Source organism: Carlito syrichta, unplaced genomic scaffold (assembly GCF_000164805.1).
Source record: "Carlito syrichta isolate Samal-C Ts95f unplaced genomic scaffold, Tarsius_syrichta-2.0.1 Scaffold302451, whole genome shotgun sequence".
Classification (NCBI taxonomy): Eukaryota; Metazoa; Chordata; class Mammalia; order Primates; family Tarsiidae; genus Carlito; species Carlito syrichta.
In genome coordinates this window covers 34,034-34,459 of record NW_007246547.1, presented here as the reverse complement: position 1 = coordinate 34,459, position 426 = coordinate 34,034, and positions in this window count along the sequence as shown.

Below are 426 nucleotides of genomic sequence, written 5' to 3'. Positions count from 1 at the left end.
CGGGTCTTGAACCTGCGGGCTCAGGCGATCCACTCACCTCAGCCTCCCAAAGGCGCGGGATGACAGGCTGAGCCACCAAGCCCGGCTCAGAGTGTCCTTTTTAAAGGCTGGATAATATTCCATTGTATGGGTAGACCATTTTTGTTGACCCATTCATCTGTTGATGGACACTTGGGTTGTTCTGCCTTTTGGCGATTGTGAATAATGCTGCTACGAATATGCATGAATGTGCAAATATCTCTTCCAGACCTTGCTTTCAGTTCTTTTGGATATATAATATTTGAATATACCTATGATTGCTGGATCATAGGTAACACAGACGATTCTATGTTTAATTTCTGAGGCATGCCATACTGCTTTCCACAGGACCTTGGGCACTTCTTTTTTTTTTTTAGTTGCAGTTTCACTCTGTCGCCCAGACTGGAG